The following is a 20,926-nucleotide window of genomic DNA, read 5'->3' on the forward strand; positions in this document are numbered from 1 at the left end:
GTGACTGAGTAAGGGAATGTTAGTATGCACAAGTTTTTACACAACTTAATTGACTATTTACTTTGTAGGATTTATAATATGACACCAGTAAATCTTTTCCTATCTTTTCAGTGTTTACTAGTTTTCTTTGTGTGGTTTTGGTAGTTCTTGTAGTTGTGCTCACGAGGACGCTTTGCAATTAAGAGGGGGAGAGTATATTTTTCTTTTGAGGTGGCATCACAGTGCTCGTGGTAGCGGTGTTCATGATGCTGGATGTTGGTGATGTAGGTGTGCTTGTGAGGACACTTCGCAATTAAGTGGTGGAGAAATGACAACACCTAGAAACAATGCCTAACATTGCAAATTTTTTTAGGAAATTTGTATACATTTGGCACATTGTTACCAACTTTTCACATTAATTTAATGCATATGAAATCGTAATTTCATCTTTGGAGGATGTGTCTCTGCAGTCCGGCAAGTGGAAAATCCTAGTTCGAAGGAGTTTTGTGCTAGAGGTGGACTTAGGAAAATACCAAGTGGAATTCGATAGTTTTATCTAATCAGAAGGGATTATTTTCAAGTGGATTTAATAGCATAGATATAATAATTAGTGGACCATGAGTATTTGAGTTTATATGAGCAAAGGAGGGGAAACATTTTGATAATGGCAACCTCATAGGCAATAATGCAAGAGAGGGTAGTCGTATAAGGAAGGTGGAAAAGTAGCTAACATTTTAGCTTAACAAAAAAATATTATGTAAGAGAGAATGCTAGTTGAAAGAGAAGGGGGTGTTCTTCTATGTGTTATGGTTCTAAAGGTTAGGAAATGAGTTTAAAAAAAACCCATAACTAAAAGAAAAAAATGTTGCATGATGTCATGTGAATTTGAAGAGGTTATGACCAAGGAGAGGGCAGCCTCATCCTGGGGGGCACATCATAATGGGAGATGAAGAGAGGAAGAAGGGGAAAAGGCTAAGTGGAAGAGGAAGAGGAAAGGGAGAGGAAGTCTAAAGGCCAATTGGAGAAGAGGAAGGGGAGGAGTTAGTGGAAGTTGAAGAGTCATGAGAAAGAGAGGAGGGGGTACCATCCTATAAAGAGGGAGAGAGAGAAAACTAAGAAAGAAGAGGGCACCATCATAAAAAAGGGGACTCTATCATCCTGAAGGAAGCGCCATCAATTCAAGCCATCCAAGCAACATGATTTGAAGAAACAATTGAAGTTGGAGAGAGCAAGAAGAGAGAATTGAAGTCAATGTCTATCCCATAGCCATTACCATGTCTTCTCCTTCGACCTCCATTTTGGAGCTTTTCTCTTCTCTTCTCTCTTAGGCATCAACATAAAACCATGGAGGCTAAGCTCGTAAGCTTAGACTTAATCAAGATTAAGTCTTAAAAGAAGTTACAATTGGTTATTTCTAAGGGAACAATGCAATTGGCCAATTGATTTCTTGGGAAAGGGGAAATGATGAGCTCACCGTTGGAGATGACTGGATAGACTCCCTTTGGCTGGACTGCAAAGGATAGGGCTCCCAAAGTTGCAATTATGATTCTTGTACTTCACGTAAGTGCCTTAACTCATTTAACATAAAAAAATAATTTGATGTAAATATTTCTTTGGTTTGGAATTTTTATAAAATTTCTTTCAACCATAATTTTAACTCTGGATAGTTTTTAGAATTTATATAGGTTTGATTTTTATTTTAAAAATAAAAAACTATTAAAAATACTTTAAATAGCTTTAAAATTATATAGATAATTTTTAATAAAATATTTGGTTAAATAATTATGAGATGTGATATTTTTTTATAAATAATGTACTATTAAAAGTATTTTTTAATTTTTTCTAGAATTTGTAAAAAATATTTACTATATCTAAAAAATAAAAAATCATTATTTTAGATGAACATTATATTTTTTTTATAAAAATCATGTTTTTAATTTAAAAAAAATTAGGATATTTTATAGAAAACTTAAGAATATAGTTTTGACTGTTTTATGAAAAGTTCTTAGGGTTTTTAAAAAAATAAAATTAATTCGATGTTATCTGTTTGAATATTATTAATATAAAATATGATTTGTTTAACTTTAGGTAAATTAAAAGTGTTGACGAAGTATTAAGTTATACAAACATTGAAAAAGGGAAATGTTGTTTTAAAAGAAAATTAGAGTTGATGGGTTTGAGGAATGCTAGTTGATTTGATAGTAAAATGAAATAGATAGAACTATTGGATTTATGCTTTGAAGTTAATTCTCGAAGGGATTAAAATCATAGGGTTAGTATTTAAGTGTTCAGTATAGAACTAGAGATGAAGAGCAATATTAAGAAAACTTACTGAGTTTTGGATATCAGATTAGTTGGACTACTACAAACGAGTGTCATACATATTGAGGAAGGCTAGGATAAATCATAGAAATTAGTTATCAATATCACCTATTTAGTGCAGCAACTCCGAGGAGTTGGCTTGACAACCTGGTTAAAAGTGGCTTGGTATTTGGCCAATCAAAATGTGCTTATACTGACAATTATGTGTCACATCCAAACATAAACTGAGCCTCACTTGCATCTAATACATGATGCTGACTATCACCAAAATAGTAAAGTAGTCCATATCTTGAATCATCTTTGAATTGCCTATCAAGGCCTCTAACAAAGCATCTGAAACATTCTCTATTTATGGAGCATCACATCTAACATTCTCTAAAGGCAGATCCTGAAGCTCATGAACTGTCTTAGAAATGATAACTGTGTCCTACAAATCATGTGTAGTGTAGTAATAGCTTCCTTAACATGTATCCACTCTATTTTAAGCCATGTCTCTATAGTCTGATCCTCTAACAAATCATTAAGCTTCTCTTGAACCTCAAGATCTGTTGCTTGTAAAAGTAATTTCGATTTTCTAACTTACAAGAGCTTGCTATTCTATAAGATCTAATGCTCAACCCGATTTTCAAATTCTCTTATTAACTCTGTAGCCATAAGACCCTTATTAGGTTGTAGAGTCCACTCCTAGAAAGTCGTGGGTAATAAAACTGGTGTCTTCAATGTAAAATTCTTCCCTAAGTTTCTTTTTGAAAGCTACCTAGTCAGCATCTTGTATGTACAATTCAATAACTCGTACTTTCAATTCATATATAGTGACCTATACAAAATACTGGCTCCATGCAAGTTGAGCCACCCCAAAGAACTCCATCTTTTGGGCATATGTATGCAAATATGTAGATACATTCCTACCATTAAACAACTTCATCTCGTGCTCTGCTACCTCTGTAGAGCATCCATCACAACAGTTTCTGTTTGAGCAGAAAAAGCCTCCATCACCTGTTGTTGTTGTTGTACCTGCATAAGCATGTTCATATTCTACATGGAAAGTGTGCTTGAAGATTCTCCCATCCCATATTTCCTTTTAACAATCTTTCACATTGGATTCACTAATGTTGGAGAGGTTTTAGTCGAAAGGTCATATCCATTAGGGATTAGAGAGAGAAGGAATTAGAGAATCGGAGATAGAAGAGAAAAAAAACGAATAGACAAGAGATTCAAATCTTCCAAAGCATTTACATAACATAAAGACAAAGCTCAATGATTCAAAGCACTATGTGTTGATAGAAAATGAGAAGATAAACAAAATCTTTGTCTATGACTACTCAAAAGAAATCTCCAAGCATTAGATTTCTTGGAGCTTCTTCTTTATTTCTCAAAACGCAAATCTCATGGTTCCATTGGCTTTGAAAGGGGAATAAAACCTCAAGACACATGCTTAGAATTCTCCCAGAATTTTCCTTCTTCTCCCAGTTTAGAGAACTATTTGCTGCTTAGAAATTGTGATCCTGCACCATGCGAACTCAAAAGCCCCTTCTTTTTTCATGAGATCTCCCAAACTGGTTAAAACGCAACTTTCTTTTTTGCATGTCACCATGTTCTAGAAGTTTTCTACATATTTTTAGGATATTTACAATAAATAATATCCAAAATATAAAAATAGGCTAAATTTTTCCAAAAATACCATATTTTGGAACTATCCATATTATGGACACTAACACTAATAACTAATATAACATTGACTCTCTAGATTAATAAGGAATCTAGATGATGATGCATTCTAGGGTTTCTCACACTGTGTCCATATAGCAGCAGGACAACATCTCAAATACATAACGGAGCAGCTTGAAAACATTAATGAGATTATCTTTGATTCTTCTCTTTTTTTTTATATCCTTGGTTAGCCTACCTAAGTCCTACCAAAGTTTTGCTACTACATTTTGTTTGCTTGCAAGAGGAGATGCATATGCATACACATTTAATGCATTGATATCATTGTTATTTCAAGAAGACCAATCATGAGTATGGCAAATCACTTTGCCATAAGTATGGAAAGTCAAGCATTTGCAATGAGCCATAGAAAAAAATGAATTAAAATCATGATATCCATCAAACTCAAAGAACAAAGGCAAATAAAGGAGGCATGCTATTGATGAATGCAAAAAGAGGATTGGGATGAAAAAAAGAAGCAATCCAGCATGACTATTGTTGAAAATTTAGCAAGTGCAAAGGATGCAACAACACACTTATCATGTCCAGACATTGGTCAATCTTATGCTTTTGTTGTGTGTTGTTCATATGGCCCTTCTTTTCATGCACATGGATTACATTGAAAACATCAATACATGGTATTTTTATAGTTGTGTCTCCGAGCACATAGCATGCTTTTGTGACTTACACTTTGTAGTGTCACTCAATGCCTTCAAAATGTATTTAGTTGTGACACATCAAGATGGGTTGCAACCAACCTATCCTTTGTCACTTCATTACAAATGGGTGGTACATTTGGTCCCTATACCTACAGGACTCTAGCGAAAGAAATAGATCATGCTTGTGCATGTAAATTTAAAAATTTAGGTGGAGGAAAGGGCTCTCAACAGCACTAAGACTACACATGTTGTATGTCAATTTCTCTTGTAAGAGTTTTTTTGCCAACATGGATGTGTTGGCAAGATTACTGCTAACAAAGTGGAACTAGATATAGATGAGGCTCATGTGTTCTTCTCATGGTTGGGGATAAAAGTAGAATTAACTTTAGCTTACATTCTAGAAGGTAATGGAAAGAGCGATAAAGGGCATCCACCTATCATTGAGCCATTAGCAAAGTTATGTAGAGACAAGATAAAGGAGTGGCCATGGATGTTATCATACACATTAATATGGGCTGATAGGATATCACATAGTGCAATGACAAGTTTTATGTATGCTAATTTGATGTATGGTCAGAAGTCTATCATGCTTTATTAGATAATAACTACTTGATCTATGCATTGAACAATTGGAGAGGAGATCAAAGGTTATTGAGGTAGCAATTTCAAGGTTGTGGGTAGCAAGGCTGAATTTCAGAATAAGAAAAGGTTTGACAAGAAGCATAGAATCAGGCCAAGTGGCAATATAAGAGGGTAAATGGGTGCTAATTTATGATAAAAGTTTAGAAAATTCGCATAGTTATATTTGAAATATCTTTAAATGGTGGTTTAGTCCAGATGTGATGAGACATGTGTAGGACAATGCTACTTATTCTCTCAATGATTTGGATGAACATAATTTTAGTGAATTTGGGAATCTTTAAAGTCCCATTCTTTATGATTTAGTATATTGGGACTCCAAAAAGACATATTTAAGTTTTCCAGAGCTATCATATGACACATCATTTGAAACCTTATGAAAAATGGAATCTATTGAGCTATTGAACATTAATTTTGGAGCAATAGTGTGAGAGTTACATCAAAGAGAAAGTTTTGACCATGAGTCCTAAGCTCGTGGAAAATTTCCAAATTCACTAATAGTGTGTTGATGGGATAGCATTGGGGATTCCTCAAGGAAATAGATCAAGATATTTAAGACATGGGAATCTGATGCACATGAGATAGATGAGCTAGAGATAGTTATTACTCATGATACTATAGAAGAGGAAGAAGAGGATGACATGGAGGTAGATAATGATGGCTCCAAACCTGCAAAAGGGTGATATTTTGGCACATGCTAGAGGATGTCTAGGTTTGGAGTGGGTGGATATCATGGCTTTGCACATCCACTCAAGAAAAACCCAAGAGCATTATTGTTTTATCGGATTTCAATATTATTAGTGTCATGTTAACCGTTTGTTTTTAAATTATTCCATTCCCATAAGTGCTTGTTCCCAAGACATGATGCCAAAGAATTCAATGTATGAGACTGAATCTCAAGCTTGTGTAAGTGATAGTGTCCAATGGTTGTTCAAGAGGGTCACAAGTAAGAAAATAGGAGTGAAGTAAAGCTTCAATGTGAACAAAGTTGGAAGTTAAGTGGATTAACTAGAGGAAAAAGAGGGTTCCCATGCCATGGTAAGAAGGGAAGTGTCTAAGGAAAAAAGAAAAAGAATTAAGTGGGTTTAGCTCAAAGAATTTAGAGAAAAGGCAGTGAGAAAAACCATGCTATTTAGGGTGCATGGGAGGGCTAAAATTTCATTCCTTCTTACTAATCAAACATGGGAGGAAGAAGGAAGGGGAGACAAGCATCAAGTTTCCTTTTAGGGAGCTCACAAGTTAGGGAATAGAGGGCATCCATGAAAGCATATAGAAAGGACTTGGATGAGAAATCTTGGCTAACCTATGAAGAGACTTTGTTGTTCCATAACAAGCTATTATAGCATTGGTAAACCTTTTTCATCCATTCTATCAAAGTTCATGGAGCTTTAGGCTTGAAGACACTCTCAGATACACCCCTAGACATAGCCTAAGACTTGAGGCATCAAGTGTAGGACTTTGTGGATTTTTTGGGGCTAGAAAGAATAGAGAAAATAGGATATACAAAATCCTATCTATTACTGTAATAAAAAGCCGACAATATCTATTTGCATGTGGATGCTACACGTGGAGACGTTTGCTAGTTTGTAGGCCCATAGAGGCTTGATGTACATGAAGATATTTCTCTAGATGAACTTGGGTAGCAAAGCATGAGTTTTCTATAATGATTATGGGCTGAAATTTATAGGCAATAGCATAGTAAACTAGGGCATGTCCATGGTGTTGAAGAGCTTCCAACTTGTTTCTAAATGCATCACTTGATAGAATCTTGTTATCTAACACTAGGGATGGTTCAAATACCATCAAAACTCAAAGATTAGAGTGGATTTAGACCAGAAAAGAGGGATTTTTATGATGTTTTAATAAAGTATCATAAGAAGAGTGAAGTGTTATTTATTGGCACATACATGGTTTTGTCAAGATCTTATGCTTTTTACTCCTTGGTAATATGTCCAAATGATAGATGCTATCTTCTATCATATAGTTGCATGATTAAAACATGGATTTTGGAATCTATGTATATTAATGAGCTGATTAGTGTTAGGTTATCAAGTGAGCTATTGACTCATGGTGTTTGGGCAATCATCTCATGAAGGGTTTACATTGTGACATGTAGTGTACGGATTGATCATGAATTGATGTACATGTCATTAATCAAAGAGCTTTGATTTAGCTTCACATAGTGTATGTGGATTCTAAAATTTAGTAACCAAATTTTCTTCTTGATATTTTCTATATTTTGTGAGTTCTTCTCATGGTTGCAGATACAATTGGCATTAACTTTAGCTTACAATCCGAAAGGTAATGGAACGAGTGACATGGGACATCCGCCTATATGATTAATAAATTAGAAATGTCATATAGGGATAGGATAAAGGAGTGGACACACATATTATTGTGTATGAATTATGGGATGACAGGATGACACATAATGTAGTGATAAGTTATATACATGTTGAGTTCATGTATGGTCAAAAGCCTATTATGCCGATTGAGGAGGTGGCTACTATATGGAGTGTGTTGCTTTAGCAAGAAGGGTTTAGCAGAGAGGAACTACTTGCTCTACATATTAGACAATTTGAGAGGAGGTTGAAGGATATTGAGACAACAATTTTAAGGTTGTAGAAGGAAGTAAGGCTTCAAAATAAGAAAAGGTTTGATAAGAAGCACTTTAGAAAATCAGCATAGTGCTATTCAAAAGATCTTTAAGCAATGGTTTGGTTTGTATGTGGTGAGACATGTACATGACAATGCTACATATTCTCTAAGTGAGTCACATGGGATAGTATTGAGGATTTTTATTTTAGGGAAATGGATCAAGCTCTTTAAGGGGCTGAAGTTTGATGCATACGAGATGTAGAAGTTGGAGACAAGTACTACTCATGGTAGCATGGAAGAGACAGAAGAGGATGACATGGAGATTGGATAATGAGGGCTTTGTACCTACAGAAAAAATTAATATTTGACACATAATGTTGGAGTATGTGTAGGTTTGGAGGGGGTGGATGTCATGGTGCTGCATGTCCACTCATGAAAAACTTGAGAGGGTTATCATTTTAGAGGATTTCAATGTTCTTAGTTAGTGTTGTGTTGACCTTTTGTTTTTCTATTCATTCATTACCATAAGTACTTTTTTCCAAAACATGATGCGAAAGGATTGAGTGTATGAGACCACATCTCAAGCTTGTGCAAGTGATATTATCCAATGATTGTTTAGTAGGGTCAAAAGTAGGAGAATAGGAGTGAAGAGTAGCTTCAATGTGAATAGGATTGGAAGTTAAGTGGATTAAGTGGAGGAAAAATAGGGTGGCCATGCCATGGTAAGAAGGGAAGTGCCCAAGGAAAAAATCAAGAGAATTAAGGGGGTAAAGCTAAAAGCCTTTAGAGAAAATAAAGCATGGAGAAAATTTTTGCTATTAAAGGTGCAAATAGGGCCAAAATTTAGTGCCTTATTCTGATTAGACATGGGAGGAAGGAAACTTAGGGGAGACAAGCATTAGGCTAACATTTGAGAAGCTCACAAGTTAGGGAAAAAAGGGGATTCATCAAAGCGTATAGAAAGGACTGGGATGAGGGAACTTAGGTCTGATTTTTGAAAAGACATTGTTGTCAATAATAGAGTATTATAGCAATAGTAAGCATTCTTCATGAATTCTATCAAAGTTCATGAAGCTTTGATCTTGATGAAGGCACTCTTAAATACACCCATAGACATAGCCTAACACTTGAGGAATCAAATGGAGAACTTTTTCGATGCTTTGGGGCTCAAAAGAATAGTGAGATCAACTTATATAACAATGTATGAGTTGTTGTAATAAAAAATTCAGCATACCTATTTGCATGTGGATGCTAGACATGGAGACTTTTGCTAGTCTGTATGAGACAAAGGCTTAATGTACATGAGGAGATTTCTTTGGATGCACTTGGGTAGAAAGAGGTGGTTATTCTTTGATGATAATGGGCTGAATGTGATAGGAAATAATAGGCTAAAATAGGGCAGCATGATGTCCATGGTGTATTGAAGAGCTTCAATCTTTCTTTTGAATACATGTGTTGATGGAATGCTCGAGGAACTTTTCACGTGCATTCAAGGCCTATTTATAAATATTCTTATCTGTGAATTTTTTCTAAATAAAACATAACCCTTTTCTATTCAATATGTAAATAACCCCTTTATATTACACCCTTTTGTATGTAAAAAATGTATAAAAATTGTATTTTAAAAATACCTTATTTTGAACCCACGTGATGCACACATATATTCATGAGTAACTTACCTGAGATGGAATGTTGTTCTCTAACACTAGAAATGATTCAAGTACCATCAAAAATCAAATATTAGAGTGGATTTACAGTAGCCAAGAGATATTTTTATGGTGGCATAATAAGCTATCATAATAGGTTAAACTGGTATTTATTGGACCATACAAGGTATTGTCAAGGTGTTATGCTTTTTATCGCATGATATTATGTCTAGATGATAGATGCTACCTGCCATATAGTTGCATGATTAAAATATGGATTTTGGAGCCTATGTACAACATTGAATTAATTAGTGTCGGGGTATCAATTGAGCTATTGACTCAGAATGTTTGGGCAATCATCCCATAAAGAGTTTATACAATTAGTCCTTGCATTGATCTTGAGCAAATGTACATGTCATTAATCGAAGAGCATTTATTTGGCCTCATATAGTATGCTTGGATTCTAGAATTCCATCACCAATTGCTATTATTTATATTTCATATCTTTACTCTTTGCAACCCTTCTTATCGAAACCCCTGTGGTTAAGGCCTTTGACCTTATATGCTTCGGCATCGTCATTGGGGCATATGCATTGAGGCACAAATCAAAAGCCTTGGATGCTTTCAAATCTTCTTGGCCTTGGTTAAAAATGACAAGGATTGAAAGCTGATTATACTCTGTATAGTTCAAGGGGGTGGAGGGAAATAGATGTCATGAGAGTTTAACTCTTTTTTGGTTGAAAGGGGCATTACACATCAACATACCTTATTGTAACACATCTCAACAAAATAGTGTGGCTAGAAAGAATCATACCTTTATGGACATGTTTTGTTGTATGCTTTCACATAATAATTTTCCTCCAAATTTTTGGCTTGACGCTATTATGTGTGCAATATATGTGCTCAATCATAGCCCTACTAAAGGATTGGTTGAATGTATTCCTTATGAGGCTTGGAATGGCTAGAAACCAATGGTCTCAGACATTCATGTCTTCACTTTGATGCCATAGCCATAAAGTCATAAATTTCAAGACAAGGCTATCAACTATATTTTCATAGGTTATAGTGCAAAAAGTGAAGGGTAGCATTTATCCCAACCCTCAATAAACAAGATATTTACTAGTAGAAATGTGGTACTAGACACATTGGTTAGCCCTTCATGGATTACAAAAATCAACCTAATGTGGAACCTAGCCTATGGATATGTTTGATAGTTTGTTGCCAATGTTTCACAAAAGTGCACCCAAATCTCAGCAACCTATTAATGGTTTACAACCACATTATTAGTAGCAAAACCAACTTGTTGAAGAGTAGCTTGATTTTCAAGCCATTGCTTAGGCCATTACTAATGGTGATGTGTTTGATGAGAGAACTACTATTTGGCAAGCTAAAACATTTCCTAGATGGTTTTCAAGTACATTTATGGGACATACCCTTCCACTTCTCAATAGAACTAGAGTAGCTACTTGCCATACATAGGGTAACTTACTTGCGCATGCACTCATAGCTACTGCATGTAATGAGAAACCTATTTCTTTAGATGATATTTTAGAGGATGAGGATTGGATGAGAGCTATGCAATCATAGTTGGATTGTATACATAAAAATGGTGCATGGAAGTTATGTGACTTGCCTACTCACAAGCATGCTATAGGCACAAAGTGGATTTACAAATTAAAATATAGATTTGATGGTAGCATTGATTGCTCCAAGGCATGTCTCATTAGCAAAGGGTACACCAGTACCATGGCATCAAGTATGATGAGAAATTTGCACCACTTCATGTATAAAAATTATTCATTGTCTCAAGGAGTTCACCATGGATACTTATGGAATCACTTAAGTGTAAGATAGGGGGTTTTTCCCAAAAATACATAAGCATGTACATTATGGGTGTGCCTCCATAACTCCCTCCTCCAACTATAAAATTAAGGAATGAGTTAGGGGGGGTTTTGAAGTGGAGGGGATGAAAATAGATAAGAGAAAAGAGAGGTGAAAAGACCAAGAGTACACATACATACAAGAAATGAAGAATTAAGCTACAGAGAGATAGGGATGAAACCTTTTCCTTCTTCTTTCTTGTTATTCCACACAAGAGAACTAAGTCTACAACATGACAAAAGACTAACATGAAAGTACCACAATGTATGTATAGATAGTCACTAAGTGTGAACCCACCAAGGGATGACGAGGTGGCACAATGAATGTGCCATAACCAAGGATGGACTATGTAGTATAATCCAACTATAGAATCACTGGCATATCCTCATGTCAGTCACCTAACATGACAATGAATAATAACCTTCCATATCACCAAGGCATGTGGTAGATGCTAGCTCATGTAGAGCTCAATATCTCAACATTTCCCCTTAATCTTGTGAGCTCCAATTTTTGATTTTGAAGTGTTGAAGCTTCTTAGCTCCCAAGGCCTTGGTGAAAAGGTCAATAGCAGCTTGATCCTTTGTGATGATGATACAAACCAAGTCAATATCACCTACCAAAAACCACTCCCAAATAAAATGGTACTGAACCTCAATGTATTTGGCCCATGCATGATACATTGGGTTCCTAGGTTATCAAAGTAGATGATAACCTTCTTGTCCACCTACATTTCCAAATCACCAAGTAACTTGCATATCCAAGCTACCTCACATGCTACAATTGTGGCACCTTTGTCCTCTATCTCTGTATTAGACAAGGCAATTGTCGATTATTTCTTGTTGCTCCAAGTAATAGTAGAAGTACCAGGTGATCTTGGTACAAGATGAGTAGATTGACTAGGATGAAGAAGAGAAAGTGGTAGACATTGAAGATGCAGCTAAAGATGAGTTGACATATAAATTTGGAATGCCATGTGGATTTATAGGGACTGAAATGTTAGAGGATTTATCAATTCTAGGGATGAATGGTGAGGGTTACATGCATGATGGGATGCCTATGCTCTTTATGTCTTCTGATTCGGGTGGGAATAGTTGGACTTGCAACCTAAAGTTGACAGGTGTTTGGATTTTTTATCTTGGTGGGCTATTTGTGTGGCACCTTTGAAGGACATGTAGATTTTGAGGGGGGATATCATGGGATTTTTAACATGGTTTTTGTACCTACCACTAAAAAGAAGCTATCCAGGGGTCTAACAACTAGTTCCATCATTGTTCCCCCAGAGGTTTAGTTTGTCAAAATAGAATCTTTGTGAATTATGAAAATGGGGTATACTTTGTCAGAGTCCATGCTTTTTCTACAAAATGGTAAGTGACAAACTTCTCACTCAATGGACTTCTCTACCTTGCTCATTGTCATGATAATAGGAGTTAGTCAAGTGGAGTCTTAGGAGTTAATGATCATGTGGTTTTGAGTATGATTAGTAGTCACTTGAGTGACTTGTTTTGTGGGCTATGTGGTGGAGAATAAAGCATAAGATCATGAAGACCATTCAATGTAAATTTAGGGATACCAATAGGACTAATTGGGTGGCTACTATCCAACATGGCTATAAAGGTGAAGGCAATGGCATGCTAACTAGCAGAGGACACAAGAAAAAGATGAGAGGAAGAGCCAAATAAAGAAAGTTGATTGGTGGCTCATGCATTGGAGAAGAGAGAGGAGAGGATTGGGACTATTTTGAAAAATAAAAATTTTGGGGAGGAGAGGGTAGCAGGCTATTTTGAAATATCATCTCTTGTAGGGTCTTTGAGGTGATCTCTCACTTGATTCTTGGTTCAAAACATCAAGGGAACCTTTTTTGAACATCAAAAGAGGTGTTTTGATGGGTTTATGTGCTTCATGTGGATTGTTTTTGGCTATGAATAATAGTTAAGAATAGGGCAGCTAGCTAAAAATGGAGATTTGCTACTCAAATAGGGCTTCTCTTAAGTTCTATTACTTGATTCTTGATCTACATCTTTGGTAGACATAGTATAGATAACAAAGATAGAGTTTTTCTTGGATTTGCGGATACATCTATATTGTATTTTGCTACTATAACGCCTATAGAGGGTAGTTACAAGGATTTATGCATTCCTATTCATATGTCTTATCTATAATTGTGCCACCTATCATGTTCCATCAATAGATTGATATATGCATGAGATTTTGAGGTGTTATCTACAACTTTTGGATTATGTTCAGCAAATATTATCTATGTATTAGTGTATATATTGAGCCATCATCTCAATTTTTGTTAGGCTATCATCCCAAGTGTATGAATGTGCCTTTGTCTTGAGTATATCTATTTGATCTGTTAGATGTATTATAGTTTGATTTCTCTACTGAACCATATGAAATGAAGTCACTCAGTTTCATCTCTATCTATTGCCAATAAATCTTTCAAATTCTCAATCCTCTTTCTTTCATCTTGTTACATCTCTCAATCTCCCTACACCCTTCTATCTCTTACCCCTATAGTAGACCTTCAACCCTACATGCTATGACAACAAACCCCATCATGACTAGGCAAGATCGTGGTAGGAGAGTCTTACCAAATTGTTATGAGCATGGAAAGTGTTGTTTGAGAGTGAAGAGATTGATCTTACAAGTTACAAGAGAAGAACTTCAAAGAGAAATTGAACTAGAACTTAATTACAAGATAAGTCAATTACGACAAAAATTGATTACAAGAGAATGCTCACAAGAGCATGGATTAATTTACCATAAAAGACTCAATACAAGACAAGAACTAGAAGAGGACTTTCCTTGCATTTGCCTCATAACAGAAATTAGCAAGATTAAAGGACTTGTAGCCCAAGACATGTATTTGCACTAGAATTGAGGAGGTGAAGAGGAAGATTTAAATGATGGCATCATTGATGATATAAGCATAAGTGATTACATAGGCAATATTGATATGTGTTGATGCAAGCTTCTTCTAGAACTTTCCAAAGAATTATCTAGAACCTTCTTAGAATTTTCTACTACTTGAATCTTCTAGAAACTTCATGGAACCAAGGGCTATACCAACTTGCATATAATCCAAGGGATGTCCTCACTTGTGTTCAGAGAGGGGGAGAGAGATAGACACAAGATGTAGTCATCAAGAATAGAGGGTAGTGTACCCTCATTTCATCATTGTCTCATTGATGTAGAATAACACAGCTAGTCACACACTACGTGAATAGAGATAGATCACTAATTGAACACATACACTAGCTAGGGTTGAGTCACATGGATTGATTTATTATGTCACACATGATGGTTGATAGCTAAGCTATAGCTATCCTATAGTGTCAGTCCTCACTGAGCTTGATTCTCAATGCTCTCCCTCAAGCTCAAGTCAATTACTGCACTCCAAGTAGCTCTCTAAATCAAATAAACTTATCTCTACTAAGGGATTGGTAAAGATGTGAGGTACCTAGTCTTTAGTCTTTACATGTATCAAATCTATCTTCCCTGCAAGTACCATCTCCTTGATAAAGTGATAATGTAATTCTTACTAGAGAGAAAGACTATAGAGTGCTTTTTGCTACTCCAATTGATCATACTATTTCCAAGATTGAAAGCATATCCACTTGTTGACCGTCTCTCATATGCACAACTAGCCTAATCAACATTAGTATATCCTATTAGCTCAAGAGGCTTTCCATACTCATAGAATAGCCATGCTTAGATGTACCCTTAACATACCACATAATCCTCTTGACTGCATTCAAGTGAGGTCTACATGGCTTTTGCATAAATTGACTAATCAACCCTAGTAAATAACTGAGGTCATAACCCATAGTGATATGATAGATAAGGCTACCTACCATTTGCATGTACATTGTAACATTCTCTATTGCATTGTCAACATCAACTCCAAGCTTTACATTTTGTTCTAATAGGGTTTCCATGGGCTTACAATGTAGCATTCCGTATTTGATCAACATATCTTTTGCATACTACTTCTATAGCAGCCAAATCCCTTGAGGTGTAGTCAATACCTCAATGCCAAGAAAATACTTCAACTCTCCTAAGTCGTTCACTTTGAATTTGGCATGTAACATAGAATTTTTTTCAACAATACTAGAATCATCATCCCCTATGATGATTAGGTCATCAACATAAATGACTAAGAAGACATAATCTATATTTTTCTTCTTACTAGTCAATAAGTTGTGAACTTTATTTTCCATATGAAATCTAAGTTCTTGTAGATAAGATCAAATTTGAGCATTCCATGGTCTTGGTTCCCACTAGAAACCATAAAGTGGCTTTTTTAGCCTGCATGCATGATTAGGATAATCTTGATGTACATAACCCTCTAGTTGCTCCATGTGCACTTCCTCAACCAAATTCACATTCAAGAAGGTATTGTTAACATCCATTTTCCAAAGTTTCCATCCTTTAGATGCTACCAAAGCAATAACAATTCTTACAATAGCCATTTTGAATGTCTCTTCATAATATAGTCCATACTATTCTATATAACCTTTGGCAACCAACCTTGCTTGAATCTCTCCAAAGACCCATCTACTTTGCATTTCACCTTGTAAGCCCATTTGCAGCCAATGGGTGTTTTACCTTTAGGTAATTCAACCAAATCCCAAGTATTATTTTCAGCCAATGAAATATACTCTTCATCCATATTTGCACTCCAATTTTCATCAACAATTGCTTCACTGAATTTCGTATGCTCTTTATAAGCCAATACCTTTGTCATATAAGTACAGTGTCTAGCTTAATATCCATTGTAAATTAGAATATCAACATGCTTTCTAATTCTCTATGATCTTTACAACTATATTGCATTATGAGACTCATACTCATCATGAGGTGGTACATTCCTATTTTGCCTAACTCCAAGCGTAATCGATAGTATACCTAGCTCGCTATCTAAACTGTCACTCCTAGGTGACTCATAACAAAATGTAAGTGGCCGACCAACATCTTCAAACATTTTCTCTTTTCCTATATCTAATCTCTCCCTCATTGACATAGCCATGTCAATGGACATAGAACCATGATTATGCAAGTGGCATGGACTGACAATAGAAGAAGTGCCACCATTAGGCCCACTGATGGCGATGTTATCCATAGTATGAATTTCAACATGAGTATCATCTACTAGGATAGCTCATCAAATACAACATCTCTACTAATCAATGTCTCATGCATAGAGGGACTGTAGCATTTGTATGCTTTCATGTCCTATGTATAGCCAACAAATACAGAAAAAGTCATGCTAAAAAAGAGTTTGGGTTTTATATCTCTTACTTGAGATCAGATGGAGAAGATGAATATGTCTCTCATGAATCTGATAGGTATCTAGCTAAGCATGGAATCAAAAGGTAGCTTACATATACCTCTATACTGCAACAGAATGGTGTAGCAAAGAGGAAAAATAGAGTGCTTATGAAAGCTGAAAGAGCTATACTAAAGGAGAAGAATTTTCCAAACTACTATTGGGATGAAGTAGTTGTGACTGCAATGTATGTTCTGTGAATAGAACTCCTACACTTGGTATTCATGACATTATGCCTTATGAGAAACTGTATGGACATGAACCTAATATCATCCATTTAAAAGTCTTTCGATATATTACCCATGTGCATGTGCCAGATGGAAAATGGAAGAAAAGAGACCCAAAAGAAATCCAACACTTCATCCTTGTGCTTCAAAATATATAGCCAAATGTACTTGCTATAATCATCAATGAAAGATACATAATACCTTGCACCATTGGATAATGCATTATGTGCTAGACCCCAAAAATCTGAGTGCACTAACTGAAATGTTCTAATGATATTCTTTACAGTCTCACAAATGGAAATCTTTCTTGCTTTCCAAATTGACAAGCTAAGCATCCATATCCTAGGTCCATATACTTAATTCTCAAAAGACCAAGTATGATCTCTCTTTGCTACATAGTTATCAGCCATTGTATATAAACATGCCCAATGCACTTATGCCATATTTTTGTTGAGATATTTGCAATCACAGCTACTTTAGTCCCTTTGTGAGAAGCAGTGAGGGCTCAGGACCATAATCCCATATGCACAGTAGGAGAAAGTACCACCACTCAATTCCTATAAAGCATTGTACTTGCACTCTTTTTCTAATGCAATGATAGTACTCTTTTCTTTCTAGTAAAGTGTCATGTTAGTGTCAATACACAAGATTGTGTTTATGAGTCCAAGTCTCTTGGAACCTAATTCACTTGTGTAACAATTTGTCCTAGTCAGGGTCAATGTCTTCATGAGTTTCTTTTTCCTCTTTCAACCTCCATAGCTTCCGCATCTTTCATGCTCTAGATCCCGCACATTTCACATGGTATCAGAGCTCAGTTTTGAGAATGGCCCAACTCTCCTTTCACTCCTCTCAGATCCTTTCCATCTCTTCTCAGCTCACTTTGATATCCTATCTCCAACTTCATTTGCATTCCTACCTTCAATGAAGCTTCCATGGGCAGCCATAGACAGTAGCACCCTATCAGTTTGAAGCTTTCATATCTCTCTCCACAGGACAAATCTCTCTGAAATTCCTTCTACAGAAGTGTTTCTCTACTTCCAAAACTCCTTCTTGGCACCTCAATCATTAGTTTATTAAATATGCATTTTGCGGAATCACCCGCTATGGAATCACCCATGTACACACTAAATTAATGAAACGCCCGAAAAGGACAGGCGTCCCCATCAACTTCTCGCACAAAGAATCCACTTTGTGTATGAGCCCCGGTCATCAAAGTTTACGGAATCCACCGTAAAACCTCACGGAATCCACCGTGGCATGGAATCCACCGTGAAATATGCCTCCTGGCATCAATGATAATGTTTTTTAGCTTTTATTTTTCTCACTTCTTTATTACTTTCTCTTTTTTTAACTTTTTTCCTCTTTCCTCACCTACCCATCATATCCTTTCTTAGGTCATAGTCACTTTCCCCTTTCCCTAATGGGATATTAGAAGTATCATAATGTTTTTTCGCTTTTATTTTTCTCACTTCTTCATTATTTTCTATTTTTTTAACTTTCTTCACCAACCTTACTAGTCATCCTTCTCTACATTTCTCCTTCTTTTGGTTGTTGGCATCACATCAATAGTTTTGTTTTCCTCACCCTTTGTAACGTGTCCCCCTGTCTACTTGTAAGACACGTCTTAGCAGCCCATTGGGAAAAGAGTCTAGAAAGCGCCGCCTGGCACTCCCAAGGAATGTCATAGAGTTTGCAATCTAGGACTTCCCGAGTCTGCCACGAAGCGGAAGCATTCCGGCCGTTCCCACTTAGGCCCGACCTGAATCAGGGTTTCCCTAATGGTCAAGTTTCTAGGAGGTAGCTAGCGTCACGAACTACTTTGTGCAGAAACATCAGGGTCAAAGCGGATTTATACTGCACTTGGTTCAAGGAGAATGGGAAACGAGAGGGATGCGAAGCTCGACCTCTCTGCCCATAAGGCATAGTCCCATTCCGTTCCCCTAAAACAGCATAAATCGGGACTCTAGCTCTATAGATTCTAGGTCATTATTACCTCACTGTCAATTCCTTTGAGAAAAGTTCTCGGCCAACCGAGACTACCCTTCCGTAGGACGGACCCAAAGTCACGTCCACCGCACTTTCCTCAGGTTGCTTTAGTTATCTGATTATCTACCACATTTACTTTGACAAGCAAAAACAGCTTCCTTAATTAACCAAATTAATCACTGGTTCCTTTCACGTAACTTAAGCACTGACACAGAAAAACAATGCCAAGCAAGTTCCTTTTCAAAATTTGATCTTTATTTATTAGTCTTTGAAATACATCAAATAAATCCGCTCGAAGGCTATCCCAGCAATCCACAGGGATCGCCATTCCAAGTTCCGCCCGTTGACTAGTATGCAGGCCTCGAGATCCCATCTCGAGTCACGTCGGCCTCTTATGCAAGATCTGGAGGCAAGGGATTTATAGGCCAGAGCCTCCCTTAGCACCCAGGCGTCCTCCTGCTCCAAGTAGCACCCAGAGAGAGACCTCTCTCAGCGGGTTCGGTCCACGTACCTAGCGCGGCTAACAACCCCCTTGGATAGGGTCAGGCAGACAGTCAGAGGTAACTGGTACTGCCTCTCCCTCCAGGCTTTCAACTTGAAGCATTAGTTTGTTTTTCCTGAATTAGTTCCTTGAGCAAAGAAGTACAAAGAGTGGACCTAAGTTTACAATCACGAGCATTCCAATGGTTGTTGGTATGGCCAACTGCCAAGGTGTAATTCCTTTTCCACGAATACTTCCAGCATTCGATCATGGATCAATCACGACTTGGCAAGATCCCAAGGGTTTCATAAGCTGAGTTGCTTGTTTACCCTCTTTTCTTGGGTTAGGATTTATACCCTGTTGACCCAAATTGTCAATACCTTAGGTTTCCTTATATTAAGATCAATAAATCTTGGGCAACCTCGTCACCTTAACTTGGTTGGTCAACTTCTTTCTTGGAAAATTCGTAACTCCCCTAGCTTGGCAGATAAGTCCAAGGAAGAGTGACGTAGCAGGATGACTACTCATCCTCTAGAAAATTAGACTTGTACTTGGAACTCGCCCAACTTGGTCTAAGGAGTGGCAATACTATTTTGTGATTTAGACACAAGACCATACGACGTTGCAGCTTGTTGCAGGAGATAGGTGTTAACACCTAACTTGTGGGATTATTTTCTCATCACACAGTATTCCTTGGTCAAGAATACCTTTGATCAAGATGTAGGGTTTGGGAGTCCTATTGACTCAATCCAAAACCCTAAACCTACTAGGCCGATAAACATTTTGGTGCTAGGGTCCCTAAATTCCTTGTGGGAGTATAGCATTTGGTCAACTGATCCTTAGGGTGAGAACCCTAGATCATTCTTGCATGGTGATTAAATAATCCTAACATTTCGTGGGTGTGGGTAGAACCTTTAAGATTGGAAGTGAAGACCATATCACCTTCAATGAAGGATCTATCTTGGCGTTTCAAGTCTGCGTAAGCCTTCTGTCTATCCTTGGCAGCTTGGATGTCCTGTCTTATTGATTTGATTCGGTCATCCATGTCTTCCAACATCTGCTTCGAAGCTTCAACCCTCAAGGTTGGATCCAAAAAGCTCAAAGAAGTACGACAGTCATGCCCATACAATGCTTGAAAAGGGGTCATCTAAATGATTTGTTGGTAAGAAGCATTGTAGGCAAACTCAACCAGTGGCAAATATTGAATCCACTTTTTGGGTTCGCGACAACAGTGCGCTCTAAGCATATCTCCAATGACTTGGTTGACTCATTCTGTTTAACCATCGATTTGGGGATGGTAAGCTGTACTGAAACAGAGTTGAGTCCCAATGGCCTCGAAGATAGCCCTCCAGAAGTGTGAGGTGAAGAGAGAGTCACGATCACTAATGATTATTCTGGGTAACCCATGTAGTTTGAAAATCTCCTTGATGAATAACCTTGTGATATCTGAGGCTTTATAGTTTGTCTTA

This window comes from Lygodium microphyllum, chromosome 5, assembly GCF_053477565.2.
Source record: "Lygodium microphyllum isolate KBCC chromosome 5, Lygodium_microphyllum_v1.1.10, whole genome shotgun sequence".
Taxonomy (NCBI): Eukaryota; Viridiplantae; Streptophyta; class Polypodiopsida; order Schizaeales; family Lygodiaceae; genus Lygodium; species Lygodium microphyllum.